Source organism: Bos javanicus, chromosome 29 (assembly GCF_032452875.1).
Source record: "Bos javanicus breed banteng chromosome 29, ARS-OSU_banteng_1.0, whole genome shotgun sequence".
Taxonomy (NCBI): Eukaryota; Metazoa; Chordata; class Mammalia; order Artiodactyla; family Bovidae; genus Bos; species Bos javanicus.
The window spans coordinates 306,368-322,051 of record NC_083896.1 but is presented as its reverse complement, the minus strand read 5'-3'; the positions used below and the strand labels follow the sequence as shown (position 1 = coordinate 322,051).

General features: G+C 37.3%; 1 pseudogene; it reads left to right on the top strand.

Moving 5' to 3' along the window:
- The first annotated feature begins 727 nt into the window (after nucleotides 1-727).
- On the top strand, nucleotides 728-13,699 carry LOC133240901 (ankyrin repeat domain-containing protein 26-like; annotated as a pseudogene).
- Nucleotides 13,700-15,684: the final 1,985 nt, after the last annotated feature.

Genomic DNA, 15,684 nt, shown 5'->3' with positions numbered 1-15,684 from the left:
CATGTACACACATATTCTGTTTCAGATTCTTCTTGCAGAATATTAAGTGTAGTTCCTTATGTTGTACAGTAGATCTCTGTTGGTTATTTTATATCTACTAGTGTGTATATGTTAATCCCAACATCCTAATTTATCCCTTCCCTACTCTTCTTTCCCCTGTGGTCACCATAAGTTTGTTTTCTGTGTCTATGAGTCCCTTTCTGTTTTGTGAATAAGTTCATTTTAGATTCTACATAAAAGTATTATGATATACTTGTCTTTGTCTGACATCACTTAGGGTGATAATGTCTAGGTCCATCCCTGTTGCTGTAAATAGCATTATTTCATTCTTTTTTATGGCTTACTAGTTTTCCATTATATAAATATTCCACATCAGATGCAATTTTTAAGTGTAGTCAGATCTATGAATCTTTTATTTTAAGACTTCTGGGTTTGTTTTAGTTCACAGAGAAGCATTTCCAGTTCTGAGCTTCTTGAAAAGACTCTTGGAATTTATTTTTTACTTTCATGGATTCATTATCTTCCATTAAATTTTTGAACCTTTGGGAATTTCTGCTTGTATAAAGTCTGAGGATTGTATTGAACCTTATTTTTTCCTGTTGGAGACACACTTGGGGCAGTCTTTTCATTGTATAAACATACAAGTTAGTCTTTCATTTCAGAAGAAATCATGGAATGTCACTTTACTGTACTAGCTAAACATCTCCTTTGTTTCACTTAGGTTTATGATACTTGTGAAGAAACAAAAGACCTGTTGCACAAAAAAGCACATGCTGCAGGAGGAAAGTGCCATGCTAAGACTGGAGATAGATGCACTGAAAAATCAGCACCGGGAAAAGGAAGAAAACTATTTTAAGGTCATTGAAATTCTCAAAGTAAAGAATGATTATCTTCAAAAGGCAATAAAACTGAATGAGGAAATGTTAACAAAGACTATATCCCACTATACAGGCCAGCTTAATGCTCTGAGAGCTGAGAATACAATCTAAAATCTAAGCTGGAGAACGAAAAAGAAAGTAAACAAAGACTGGAAACAGAAGTCTACCATTCTAGACTGGCTGCTGCCTTACATGATCATGATCAAAGTCAGACATCAAAAAGAGATCTGGAACTTGTCTTCCAGAGAGCAAGAGATGAGTGGTTATGCTTGCGGGACAAAATGAAGTACGATGTGGCTAATCTAAAAGATAACAACGAGATGCTTTCCCAGCAACTATCTTCAGTGGAAAGTATCTTCAATAAGCTGAAAATCAAGCTGTATCACATGAGAGATCATCTTAGAGAAAAGACTTTGATGTTAGAACATGTCCAGGGAGATCTAAGCCAATCAGTCTCAAAAGCAGGAAATTGAACACATGTATCAGAATGAACAAGGCAAAGTGAATACATACCTTGGAAAGCAGGAATCCTTAGAGGAGATATTATCTCAACTCCAGAGCGAAAACATGTTGCTCTGGCAGCAACTGGGTAATGCACAAAACAGAGCCGACAGTAAAGAGAAGACGGTCTTTAGCATCCAAGACCAGTTTCAGCAGATCGTGAGAAAACTTCAGGCCGAATATGAGAAACAATGTCTTATGCTGGAGAAAAGAAACAAGGAGTTAATCAAGGAATGGAATCATTTAAAAGAGAGAATGTATTGGTACAAAAATGAGAAAGCAGAAGGAGAAGTGAGCATCCAGAAGGAGAAATAATTCTCAGACTTCCTGAAAGAAAGTCCAAAGTGATTCTTGATTTTGGCTAAATGTTGAATCTAGTTGAATAGAAAAAAATACACAGGCTGTGAAACTATGGTCTCTATCTAAACCAGCCTAAAAGCATGCCTTGTATCCAGCAAATAAAAATTAGACCAAAGAAATCCTTTACTTTGAGTAGGGACATCATGTCGTTTATGAAATGTTAAGAGATTTAGTTCTAAATTGTTAACCTAGACAGGTACTAGTAATTTACTCTTTATTAAGGTAATAATTTTAATGTTTATGTTACCACATTTCAGTATCATGACAAAGCAGATAAATGAAATGCTCAAACCGGAAATGAATATTTCAAAATGAAGCTTCAGTTACCTGGATTATCTTAATAGTCAATTCCAGGTTTCCCAGAGGCTGTATTTTATATATCGTACTTTGACTTCAGTAGCTTGTCATAGCTTTTTGTTATATTTGTTTGTACAATTTTATTTTTATTCATGTCAATTTGAGTTAATATGGGAAACATTTTAGCCTTGAATCATTTATTCTTAAAGCCTCTCAACTCTTCAAATGCATCTACTTATCATTAAATCATAATTTGTGACTCACGTGGTGAGCTTTAGCAAAACTATTCTTGATTTAATCTTCCCACTTCTATTTATGATTTACTTAACATTTTTACAAACAATTTGCTCATAATTCCCATTTTAAGTATCAATTACTATGATTTGAATACAAGCTTGTCCTCTAAAAATGAAGGATGGCAGGATTCGTGAGCAGCAGGAATGGAGTGAGTCAGGGAGAGGGTTGTAGGAGCTGCGGTCTGGAGGCAGATAGAGGCCAGGTTATCGAGGCTCCATGAAGGCCATGGGAGCAACCTCATTTTTTAAATTGCAATTTTCTTTTATATTGGAATATGGTTGATTTACAATTTTGTGTTAGTTTCAGGTGTACATCAAGTTGATCCAGTTATTCGTACACTATATCCATTATTTTTCAGTTCCTTTTCCCAGGTAGGTGACTACAGAATATTGAGGAAAGCGGTTAACCAAAGGCAAAGGTGGGGAGGAGGGATAAATTAGGAGTTAGGGATTAACATAGACAAGCTGCTGCTGCTGCTGCTGCTAAGTCACTTCAGTCGTGTCCAACTCTGTGAGACCCCATAGACGGCAGCTCACCAGGCTCCCCAGTCCCTGGCATTCTCAAGGCAAGAACACTGGAGTGGGTTGCCATTTCCTTCTCCAACGCATGAAATTGAAAAGTGAAAGTGAAGTCGCTCAGTCATATCCGACTCTTTGCGACCTCTTGGACTGCAGCCTACCAGGCTCCTCCGTCTAGGCAAGGGATTTTCCAGGCAAGAGTACTGGAGTGGGGTGCCATTGCCTTCTCTGATAGACACACTACTAGATATAAAATAGATAAGCCACAAGGGAATGGCCTCATTTTTCTGCTGAGGTAAGAATCTATTGGAAAGATCTGAGCACTGGTTGGAATATGTGAAAATCTCTGAGTTAATCAAAGCTTCTAATAAAAAAGGAAAGGAAAATGTTTCCACACTGTTTCCACAGTGTGGAATTTTCCATCACTTTTCCCACCTACACACTCATTTCTTTCTGGATGTGAGGTAGTGAAGCTCTGCAGATTTATTGGGAGGGGCAGGGCATGGACAGTGGGGCCGCATGCTTTGTCTGAGTAACTTAATATCAGGAAGGCTGGAGGGTGGCCCCTTCTGTGTCTATAACCAAAGTCAGTGAGGAGGAAAAATAAGGTGAGCTGCTGTCTGCGGTGATATTTTTCAAAGTCCATATGTTGGAGTTACCTATTATTAACATAACATAATAGTAAAGTGATTTGATAAACTCAGTGACAGAGCATCTTATGGGGCAGTTGTGAGACAACTTCAACAAGAACTGGATGATGGTGTAAAAAAGCAGTCTATGTCAGAGGCTTCACTGAAAGTCATGTCATGTTATGGTGCTAAGTTAGAAGCTGAGGCACAGGATTTGAAGAACAATTGTGAACTACTACAACTACGTCTACTCACAAGTCAGGTATGTATGAAATTGAACTTGTTAACAGTTAATATGTAGGATAAAGTGTTTTAGAACACTCATTTTCATGGTCAGCTTTCTTCTGTATTTTTGTTACAAGTAACTTACTACAATTTTCTTATCTTTATAATGCACTCGTTCCTTAAACTCTGACTTTCATCCTACCATTTGCATTATAATACATTTTTCTTATATTATTTACTCTTAGGAAAGTCGAGAATTGTGCCTCATTATTCACATAAGTTGAGAGCCTTTTTTTTTTCCTTTGAAACAATATTTCATAAGTGATAGCTGTATTACCATGATGAGCCTAGCAAGAGTAAAATCAGAGAATAATATTAGTTTAATGGAATGTTCAGAAAATTATCATTTCTCATCTTTCCTTTTATGAATGGCTGTAGATTTCTGTATATATTTATTTCATGGATTTCAGAATAATTTGTGAAGAAAGGGTGTTATACAAACCAGTTGAAGTTTAGGCATTGCCCTCTTTCCTTTTCATTTTAAGGATATTGTAAAAGCATTGAGGTACTCAGATGGTGTAGAATACATACATCCAAACTAGAGAATTAAGAAGATTATCTGGATCCTGCCATTGGATTTTTTTTTAAAAGCTATTGAGATATAATTGACATATCATAGAATTCACCCACTCAGCATGTGTAGTTCAGTATCTCTTAGTCTAGAGAGGTGTAACCGGTGACTACAGTCAATTTTAGAGCATTTGCATCACCCCCTAAAAGAAACCCTGCATCCCTTAGCCACCACCCATGGCCTCCCATCTCCCTCAGACCCAGGCAACCCCCAGTCTAATATCAGTCTCTGTATACATGCCTGTCCTCGGTATTTTATATAAATGGAATCATGCTCCTTTGGGATTAGCTTATTTGATGTCATGTTTTCACAGTTCATCCATGTGATAACAAGTGTCAGTTTTTCCATTTCTGTTGGTTGTCAACAATAAGCTAAGCCATGTATCCATCATCACTTGATGGAGCTTTGGGTTGTTTCCGCTTTGGGACTATTAATAATGCTGTTGTGAACATTGATTTCCATGATTCTGTGTGCACATGTTTTTATTTCCCTGTGGTTGGATCTTACCTCAAAGTTAGCTGGCTTTTTCACCTTTTCTTGGCCCTTGCTCAGACTGTCCTTTCTGTCTTTACAGTTTCTTTTCCTCTTGGGTAGTCCTTCATTATTTCAGACCTGGCACCCAGTCTCTCCTTCATGGAGCTTTCGTGACTGTCCAGCTCTTTGAGCCTTTTCACATCAGCACTTGTTACATAGTCTCTGAGGAAGAGTTTAGCCCCTAGTTTTACACTGTTGACATTTCTTCCATGAGGGGGAATCTTGGCTAAGTATACACTGGTGTAACAGGGAATATTTACTGATATGCACAGCACTTGTCTTGCATAAATGGACAGTAACAAAGGATTACAAGAATGAGGCATTTTTTGTTGTTGCTGTTCAGAAAAAAATGTGTGGATCATCTCTGTAAACTGTTAGGAAATGGGATTTCTTTAACTTTGCAAATAATTCTCTTTGGAATGCAATTCAAATTAGCAAAAAGTCTTTGTACTTCTGAAAAAGGCTTATGGGATTAGAATCCATATTTACAAGATTTATTAATTAGAGTCTTATTCTCACAGTCTTCTTTTGGGAGGGACTTATTAACTTAGCCCTAGATAACTCAATACAGTATCTCTCAAACTTCTTTAAAATCCTGGGTAATTAAGATGGGGGGAGGAGTAAGAGACATTCTACTAAGAGGTGACTTTTGGTCATTTTATGAAGAAAGATAGAAAAACATTTCTGTAGAGCAATAAAAGAGTGTAAAATCAAGTGCAATTTTTGTGTGACAAAGATGGCAGTGAAGAATATATTTTGTGACTCTTGATGGTTTGAACTTCTTTCTTGATTCTCTGAGTAATCTCTGCTCCTACATTATACAATACAGATACCATTGTATTTATTTGATCCTGGGTTTGAGTTAGGCTGTGCTTAGTCCACTTTCTTCACTAGCAAACAGTATCTTTTTATTCTTGAAGACTGATGATTTTCCAGCAGAGCTGGAAACTGCATCTCCAAAATGTCTGCACCTGGATGCAAAAAATCAAGTTTTTCAACAGGAGTTATTATCTATGAAACTAATGCAAAAGAAATGTAAAAAACTAGAGAAGAAGAAAAAGAAGTTGGAGCAAGAAGTAGTGAACCTCAGAAGTCATATAGAAATGAATATGATAGAACATAGTCAAGTAGAACAATATCAAGAGGAGATTGAAGAAAGAGTGAGACAGAATCTCATAGAGAAATGAAAAGAAGTCAACCTATTTTTGCAGGTTAATTTGTTGATCTGTCATATGCTTGAATTCACTTTCACTGAACATTATATTTTGGATCTATACAGCTTATGTGTTTCATCTACCTCCCTAAGAGCAGTTAGTTTTGTAGATTTCTGGAAGGAAGGGAGGCACTTGTTTTCTCTTTAAATATTTCAGTTTCCATCACAGTTATCACTAAATTGATCTTTCAGAATGATTCTCACTCAGATCAGATCAGATCAGTTGCTCAGTCATTTCCGACTCTTTGCGACCCCATGAATCACAGCACGCCAGGCCTCCCTGTCTACCACCAACTCCCGGAGTTCACTGAGACTCACGTCCATCGAGTCAGTGATGCCATCCAGCCATCTCATCCTCTGTCATCCCCTTCTCCTCTTGCCCCCAATCCCTCCCAACATCAAAGTCTTTTCCAATGAGTCAACTCTTCGCATGAGGTGGCCAAAGTACTGGAGTTTCAGCTTTAGCATCATTCCTTCCAAAGAAATCCCAGGGCTGATCTCCTTCAGAATGGACTGGTTGGATCTCCTTGCAGTCCAAGGGACTCTCAAGAGTCTTCTCCAACACCACAGTTCAAAAGCATCAATTCTTTGGCGCTCAGCCTTCTTCACAGTCCAACTCTCACATCCATACATGACCACAGGAAAAACCATAGCCTTGACTAGATGAACCTTTGTTGGTAAAGTAATGTCTCTGCTTTTGAATATGCTATCTAGGTTGGTCACAACTTTCCTTCCAAGGAGTAAGCATCTTTTAATTTCATGGCTGCAGTCACCATCTGTAGTGATTTTGGACCCCAGAAAAATAAAGTCTGACACTGTTTCCACTGTTTCCCCATCTATTTCCCATGAATTGATGGGACCGAATGCCATGACCTTCGTTTTCTGAATGTTGAGCTTTAAGCCAACTTTTCACTCTCCACTTTCACTTTCATCAAGAGGCTTTTTAGTTCCTCTTCACTTTCGGCCATAAGAGTGGTGTCATCTGCATATCTGAGGTTATTGATATTTCTTTCAGCAATCTTGATTCCAGCTTGTGTTTCTTCCAGCCCAGTGTTTCTCATGATGTACTCTGCATATAAGTTAAATAAACAGGGTGACAATATACAGCCTTGATGAACTCCTTTTCCTATTTGGAACCAGTCTGTTGGTCCATGTCCAGTTCTAACTGTTTCTTCCTGACCTGCATACAAATTTCTCAAGAGGCAGATCAGAATCCTTTTACTTATAAGACCAATTGGTAAAAAACAAGATCATTAGGAAGAAAAGAAAATATTGTGGTTTAAAACTGGTACCATCCTCTTGAATTATTCTTAAGTCATCTTGTTCAATTTTTGAAATTTTAAGTTGATCCTCTTATTCTTTGAATTATCAGATTATATAATTACTACTATATCAGTGATGCCACTTTAATTTTATAATTCAGATTTAATTCACTTCACATTAATGATAATTCTTTTAAACTTCTGCTCTTTTTTTTTTTTTTACCTTTGAAATCACTCTCTGAATCACTGTCTCAAAACTAAAGGGAACAAGTATAATTTTCCAGGTTAATGATTATTTTTAAAATGTTATCTTTTTCAATTTGCCTTAGACACAAGCTGAATTTCAACAGATGAAACTCAGAATTAAAGACTTGGAATCTGAACTCTCCAAAATGAAAAGTTTGCAAGAAGATTCTAATCAAGCAGAGTTGGAAAAATATAAGCAACTCAACCTAGTAGAATGTGAAGTTAGAAAGTCATTGGAAGATAAACTAGACAAGTAAGTCAAAACAAAGAATCAGAAAAACTAAATTTAGTTGATTAATTTGTCTCTAAAGCCTAATTTTTATAGAGTGGGGTACATGAGATTAGTAGGAAGTGAAAGCTAACTAGATGGTCATGGCTAAGGGGGTGCCTTAAGACAAACTAGTAGTCCTGTATCAAGTTTTTCCACACTATGTAAAGGCATACTTATGAAATAGGGGGAAATTAACACATGGGTTAAAGGTAGGATAAATCACAAAGTGGCTAAAAGTAATATAGAGACCTGACTGAGAGGTCTGGAGAATGGAAAGGGCAGATCCCACCTGCAGTGCCTAGTACAGATTTCCCCACTATCTGAAAGCAGAGCACTCCTAGGCAGCCTTTCAAAAGCCAAAGCAGCATAAAGCAAAGGAGCAGGTACCCGAGGACACATTCTGCTAGTCGATACATAAAGTGAATATGCACAAGTGAAGCACAGGTCCTCCCAGACAAGGTTTTGGGCTGTGGGGACTTGATGCTGAGATGTGGGGAGTGGCTTCCGGGGAAGGAGCTCAGTGGGGCCAGTCTCCCTGCTTGGGGAGTGCGATGCCTCTTGCTGTAAAACCATACACTGATCACTGTTTAGAGTTTTGGCTTTTTAAATGAGACCAGAAATTGTCTTCAGATTTTTTTTCTCTATCATCAAAAACAGGTACTGACATAGGCCCTTCGTAGAAGTGAAGTAACATAAAGTGAACTTTGGAAAAGCAGAGGATACTTGTAATTGATCCTGGGGCCGTTTTAGCTCTTTTCAGTCTCACCCTTTGACTTTCTCATCCTCCCTTGATATTGTGGCTCTAAGTGATACCTCAGAGCCAAAAGCTTAATTTCTCCGAGGTCGTGAGTGAAACTTGTGTACAATGGTGGTGAAAGAAAATGCTTGAAAGTGGCTTTGTGGGATGGGGTGTTTCTTCATCCCTGAACTGTTTCCTGGAGTCAGGTGTATCCCAGAAAGCAGCAGGTGTCACTGTGAGGCCACCTCCCTTTCTCTCTGATGCCCTTTCTCTCCTCTCCCAACTGTTACTTGTTACTTGAGGAGCCCTAGACACATGTGTACTTCTTTAGAATAAGGTTACAACTATCATTGTTTACAGGAGGCCTGCTCTGTGTTTTCAGTGCTCAAACAGTTTATTGAGAATTCCATTTACTATATGGCAACTTTAAAAATGCAGATAATTTAGGGAAACATGAGTAAAGTTGGTGTTTTCCATCTTCCCCAGGACTCATGAGAGGCTGGCAGTGATCAGCACCAAACTTGAGGTGAAGACGGAGCAGAACACATCTTTACTCAGATCTCTTAGCACGAGGCCAGTCCTGGAACCCCCTTGTGTTGGAAATTTCAATAATCCTTTAGTGCTCAACGGAAATCTTACTCCAAGTGCAAACGTAGGGTTTTCTACCTCAATTCCATGCCCTTCAAATAACAGCATGGAGATTTTCTTGACTGAGGTTAGTTTTATTATCTTTTGTTCATTGGGTTTCAGATTCCTGATATGAATGATCCTTGTTTTTAATTTGGTGAACTTCTGAGTTGTTTATTTGACTCATGCACACTAAGTAAAAGCTGTCATTAACTGTGCTAATCAAGGAGACATTTAATGATATTTTTTTTTGTCCTAGATCTCTTGTTTTGAAGAGATACTTTTTAAATTTCTTGAAAAGCTGCATTGAAATTCTACTTTAGAAATGAAATCTTATTGCCTAGTAACTGAAAGTATACTTTAAGATGTTTGACTTACTTTCTAATTGATTTCACTTTAGCAGTGGTTCATAATCATTTCCAAGCTTTACTGTACCCACCACAGTTTATCTACCCCTAAGCATAAGTGACAATGGCAACCCACTCGAATACTCTTACCAGGAAAATCCCATGGGCAGATGAGCCTGGTAGGTTGCAATCCATGGGGTCGCGAAGAGTTGGACATGACTGAGTGACTTCACTTTCACTTTTCACTTTCATGCATTGGAGAAGGAAATGGCAACCCACTCTAGTGTTTGTGCCTGGAGAATCCCAGGGATGGGGGACCCTGGTGGGCTGCTGTCTATGGGGTTGCACAGAGTCGGATACGACTGAAGTGACTTAACAGCAGCAAGCATAAGTGAATCACTGGCATCTAAACAGTAACCATATATAGATGTGTTTTTATTTGAAAGAATCCTAGATAAATCCTTTTTATGAATTAAACAAACTTGTGATCCTAAATCAGAAGATTAATTTCTGGTTTTAGATTAACATTTTTTGTTATTTTTTTTTGTACAAGAGTATGTCTTTAATTGCTATTTTACTTATAGAATTTTGATTTAAATTTCTAAAAACTGTCTTGCTGAGCAGTTGTAGAATGTTTCTAAATTTGTAGTTAATGCAAACATTTAAAAATTATAAATGAAGCTCGCTTTATCTCTATCTTGACATCATCTGGATGAATGGTATCTAAGATAGTAATGATGCAGAGTCTTGAAATTGTAACGAGTTTTTATTGTGTAATCATTGTGGTTAAAATATCCATTTCAGTCTGTGCACATGGGCTTATCATTTTGATAGTGTTTCTGTGATGTTGGTGATGCAAAGACAAGTAGCCCTTGTTAAATGCAGTCTCAACCTGTTTTCTCATTTGACATCTTGCCATCATAGAAGAGCAACCTAAAGTTTCTTCGACAGCACTGCGGCTATGTTGGGTCTTAGTACTTGAGAGCCGTGAAACTGGAGGACGTGCTTTAGCTGTGCAGTCACAGCAGGCCTCTGAAAACTTCTTCCCAACTCAGATACTTCCCCATGCAGGCCTAAGGGGAGGAAGCAAATGCTTGACCCCCATCCTAGACACAGGCTGCTTACTGCAGACCAGAGTTCATGGTGCTGTGGGCACATAACATCTTTTCAAAGAAGAGATTTGGAACCAAGCAAGCACTTCTTAGTTCCTTGTCCCAAACTCATCTGTTAGATAAATCTCCTCTCTTCTCAAATGGAGGGTAGGAATATAAGTCCTCGCCTTGAAACTTCAGGCTGAGGAAATGAAGTTCAACTATAATTTCTGACCAGACTCAGATTATAATTGAGATTACACTCATACTTTTTGTATAAACTAACTAATGATGAGTGCTTGGATAGATGTATGCTAGACAGTAAAGAGATATCTGTTGCATGTTTTAAATTTTGCTCTAAATAACCCCAAATGTGGATAGTTCAATGCTGACTGATTTTAGTTAATCAGGTTTTATCTGGAGGAAATGAACATCCTTTTAAGGACGAATCTCTTCAGTTTAGGCCTGCTTGATTCAAATAAAGATTTTCTCCTTCAAGTTCCCTGTTTAGTTTTTAAAAATATATTTATCATTTCTAAATTAACTATATCAACTGCTACAAATAGGTGTTTGCTATTGGTTTATTCTTATTTATGCATTTAAAGCACATAATTTAGTTAGAAAGTCATGTAATGCCACAAGCATTTTTTAATTATATAAGAAGGATTTATATATTCATTTTGTCCATGTTATAATTAAAAATCTGTTTTTTCTTAACCTGCAGAAGTAGCTGGCACAGGACTCAATAAGAATGGCATTGGCTTTGTTACTTCTTTTGTAGAATTTGGAACTTTGAGTAAATCAATGAGTCTCATACCTTACAAAAGTTTTTTTCTTCAAATAAAACAACCTTTCTTCTAAAAAAAAAATCTTATGCGTGGAACCATGTTATATAAAATGGAGACAACTATAGAACCATTTAGCTAAAGAGTGGCCAGAGCTCCTGCAGCTGTGACTTCTCTGTTCCTCAACCGTGCAGTGAGCCCTGTGGGACCTTCCCCTTCTATGGGATGTGGTTCGGAAACTAACACTTATGAGAGAATCCTTCTCGCTAAACATCTTCAGAATTAAGTCCTGCTGGCACATTGTTTTCTTGTATATAATTTTCTCACCTTTCTGTGTTTTTGTTAAATGGAAAAGTTTAAAGAAAATCACAGATGTGTTCTCCTTATTAACATTCAACTCAAACTACTTCCTCCATTTGAACAGGATCCTCACCTAGAAATCAAAATAAAGTCTCAGAAGTACATATATAGGCCAGGAGCTTTTAGGGGAGAAGATAGTCATCTTGTGGGTCATTCTGAGGATTATGGGTCATTCCCTAATTCTCTGAAATTGTGTGTACTTGATAGACGTATTTTATTGTACTTTTTATCGAATTAATGTAAATAGCATTCCATAGGTACATTCTCTGTTATCTATAAGCAGAATAAGTAGGAATTCATTTTCTTTTTTTATATGATTATTTTTTTCTACTGAAGTAATCTTCAGGTTAAGTCTAGTCTCTAAAAGTATTATTTAAAAGTCACATTTCATAAGTTATAAACATATAGCTTGTTTATCTTAAAGATAAATATTTGACTTATTTCAGATGCAGCGGGAGTTGGACAGGAGTATAGCTAGAGAACTAAGAGAAGGTATGTTGCCAAAATGTATGAATTAAATTTAGACATTGATTTCTGAAATACACTGTAAACAATAAATGGTGTCTATTTCCATTGTTTGGATAACACATGCTATGTTAAATATTTTTTATACATAGCTAATGAAAAATGTGAAAACATGAGCAGTCATAGTGAAAAATATCCTTCTTCATTTATTCATCATGTACCATAGCTTGAAAACAGTCTCTGAAGGTCTGTGTATTTCTGTTTATTTCTAGTTGTATCCTTCTTCTACTTGCTCTATCCTTGTGGAGCTATCTTCCTACACCCTGACACTATTCTCAGAAAACGTGGCTTTCATCAACTTCTCAAGTGTCTGGTAGTGGTTAAGGCTAGGAAACTCAGACTCAAGCAGTCACATTTGTGTAGCTGTCACTTGGTGGGTGACTTTAAAATTTCTCTGTCACTAGATACATCACAAGTTTATCTTTTATCCTCATGCTCCAAACACCCACATCAATTTGGGTCCTGCCAAAGTAGTTGGCCTTATCTCATTACCTTACTCTGCCGCTTAGCTCTGCATCTAACCAGCCAGACTGTGTAGGATCCCACAGATTTGCTTGCTCACCTCTGGTCTTTGTACATGTTTCTCCCCTCCATCTCTTGTACTTTTTCCTGTCCTTCAGGCAGCTACATACATATCACCTCCACCAAAAAACTGGCAGTATTGACACAAAGCTGGCTTCCCCTCCTGAGTGTTCCTTGTGCCGTCTTTTAAATCTTAGTATTTGTAACTCTGTATGGAAATTGCCTGTTTGTTTGTTTTTCTAGCATAGGGATATCGTTTTTCAGGATGGACTGGGTCATCTTCATCTTGTAATTCCAGCGCTTGTCACAGAACCTTTGCATGAATACATGAGTATTCATCAATTCACTCAATTGCGTGAGTACATGAATGAAGAATGAGAAAACCAGGAGCTCTGATACTCAGCCCCACATGCGACCATAAGCAGATTATAAAGTTGTAATCTTGATTAGTATTTTATGTTGTGTCTTCTATAGATGTATTTCATTTTTCAGAACACTAGGAAAGGTCTCAGGTTTTGTTTGTTTGTTTGTTTGTTTTACTAATCTTAGTTAACCCAAGTATTTTAGGTAAAAAATATAATTCTTTCCTTTTCTTTCAGTTGATGCTCAGTTTGCATCTGATGCCTTTAGAGTGTCTTCTTGAGGATCTACAGATGGGTCAAATGTGTGTGATGACCTACTTTTGTAAACAGAAGAACAAGATATACAGATTTGGAAGGAAAAATACATGATTTAGAAAGATAAATAGGCAAAGTTTCTCTACTGGACCGTTTCCATGATATTTCATTCTTTCCCATTAAACATGATGAGAAAATCTTTATTAAAGGAAAATATTTTTGTATTATGTGTGTATGATGAAAATTTATATAGCATTTTAAGTGATGTTTCTCTGCATCTAAGTTACTTTTTAGTAGATTTAAACATCAGCGCTGTTGAATTTTCCATATTCTAAGTGATAGTGTTAGTCAATTGATTCTGACTCTGTGTGACCCCATGGACTGTAGCCCACCAGGTTCCTCTGTCCATGGAATTCTCCAGGCAAGAATACTGGAATGTGGAGCCATTCCCTTCTCCAAGGGATATTCCAGATCTTGGGATCAAACTGAGGTCACCTGCATGGCAGGTGGATTCTTTACCATTTTAGCCACGCCCTTTACAAACTCAGACTGAGCTCTAATACCAGCTATTTAAACAGCACCCAAACAAGCAGAATTGCCATTAATATTTAGTGGTGTTGATTGATAGCATTTTTGTATTTTCCAGTTTTTATCACTACCTAAAGATTTAGATACTGCTGTTATGGCTTCTGTCAATGTTTTGATGTGTTACAATTGGTAATATTGGCATAAAACTTACTATGTGTAACTTTAATCACAGATTCATAGGCCTTTCCTCATGGAGAGACAAGATTTGCCTGAGCTTTTGCCTTTTAAATGAATTAACTTTTTATAATTTTTATTCTTATTAGAGGATAATTACTTTACCATATTGTGATGGTTTCTGCCAAACATTGACTTGAATTGGCCATAGGTATGTGTATGGCCCCTCCCTCTTGAAGCTCCCTCCCCATTCCACCCCTTTAGGTTGTCACAAAGCACCAACTTTGGGTTCTCTGCATCATACAGCAAATTCCAAAAAGACACATGTACCCCAGTGTTGATTGCAGCACTACTTACAGTAGCTAGGACATGGAAGTAACCTAGATGTCCGTCAATAGATGAATGGATAAAGAAGCTGTGCATCATTCAACTATAGAAAGGAATGTATTTGAGTCCCTTTTAATTGACTTTTGATTTACTTTTCGAGGCAGTGTTAAAATTAGAGAAAGTTCCTCTGGATAAATAAGATTTGCCTAAGACTTTTCACCTTATTTTTACCCATCTACCAATCTATCTATTTTTGCTTTGCTTTTTGGGAAAAGTATTGGAAGACTTTTTTTTTTTTGAGAAAGCACCGGACGAACAGACATTATCACAAAACTCCCCTAACTCCCATATATCCTCCTAAGGTACCATTTATCCTTCCTAAATGTTATTTGTTCTCCCATAAGTACCTCGCCCAAGTCACCTATTATTCAGAAGATGCCTTTTTCTCTTACTCCCTATCATTTATTAAGTAGTATATCAACACCCAGTAATTCCATTAATGCTGAAGAAGCTGATGTTGAACGTTCTATGAAGACACAAGACCTTCTGGAACTAACACCAAAAAAAGATGTCCTTTTCATTGTAGGGGACTGGAATGAAAAAGTGGGAAGCCACGAGATACCTAGAGTAACAGGAACATTTGGCCTTGGAGTCCAAAATGAAGCAAGCAAAGGCTAACAGAGTTTTACCAAGGGAATGCACTGGTCATAGCAAACACCCTCTTCCACCTACACAAAACAAGACTCTATACATGGACATCACCAGATGGTCAATACTGAAATCAGATTGATTACATTCTTTGCACCCATTCAGGTATGACCTAAATCAAATCCCTTATGATTATACAGTAGAAGTGGCAAATACATTTAAGTGATTAGATCCAATAGAGTGCCTGAAGAACTATGGATGGAGGTTCATGATATTGTACAGGAGGCAGTGATCAAGACCATCCCCAAGAAAAAGAAATGCAAAAAGGCACAATGGTTGTCTGAGGAGGGCTTACAAATAGCTGAGAAAAGAAGAGAAGCTAAAGGCAAAGGAAAAAAGGAAAGATATACCCTCCTCAATATCGAGGTCCAGAGAATAGCAAGGAGAGATAAGAAAGTCTTCCTCAGTGATCAATACAAAGAAATAGAGGAAAACAAAAGAATAGGAAATACTAGAGATCTCTTCACAAAAA